This window comes from Bison bison, unplaced genomic scaffold (genome assembly GCF_000754665.1).
Source record: "Bison bison bison isolate TAMUID 2011002044 unplaced genomic scaffold, Bison_UMD1.0 scf7180017864519, whole genome shotgun sequence".
Classification (NCBI taxonomy): domain Eukaryota; kingdom Metazoa; phylum Chordata; class Mammalia; order Artiodactyla; family Bovidae; genus Bison; species Bison bison.
In genome coordinates, this window is record NW_011495072.1 from 11446913 (window position 1) to 11447572 (window position 660).

Here is a 660-nt window from a genome sequence, read left to right on the forward strand (position 1 = left end):
TTTTTTTTTTTTCCTCTTTTCTGAAAAACTTTGTCTTGGAGATGTTGGCCCCAGGGGTCCAAAGTGCAGTGAGGGGGATGATGGGGAAGGGAGTTGGCACTAGATGGCCTGGGGTGGGGTGGGTGCCCCTCCCGGCAAGGCCCAGGCTCCTCAGATGGATGTTTCGTCGCTGCTGCAGGCAGGCAGGCGGGGAGCAGGGGCAGGATAAAGCACAAGACAGGAGTGGGGGCATGAGTGCAGCTGGGGAAGGTAGGGGAGCCTCAGGGTGGAGGAACCACGGCCCAGGGTTAATGCAGGAAGTTAAAGAAGAGAAATCTGGAGAGGCAGGAAAGCAAAGTGACAGACAAGGCAGACAGAGGGTTAGTCAGAGCAGAGGAGACAGGAGAAGCTTTCCCCAAAGAAGGAAGCAGAAAAGCAACCCCAGCTCCCCGCCCTCCCCCACTCTACCCGACGCCGGGCCGGGTCGACCCCGTGGGGCACCGTGTCTGTGGGCACGTGGCCTGAAGGGCCCCGGACCACAGTCTGCTGCCAACCAGGGCGGCCTGGGGGAGGTCTGGAGGCAGGGCCTCGGCAGGGCTGCACCCTGATCCACCCACCCAGCCACACTCACTCGGAGCCTGACGAGTCCTCATCCACCGTGCCCGCCTTGATGCTCATGGC

The 660-nt window shown here is 61.5% G+C and overlaps 1 long non-coding RNA gene across 1 annotated transcript in view; it reads right to left on the bottom strand.

The window, feature by feature from the left end:
- LOC104981681 overlaps positions 1-660 on the bottom strand; it is a 2168-nt gene extending 1508 nt beyond the window's left edge. The window contains exon 1 of the long non-coding RNA XR_824396.1: positions 611-660. This is a non-coding gene — a long non-coding RNA (uncharacterized LOC104981681). The remainder of the gene's footprint in view (positions 1-610) is intronic.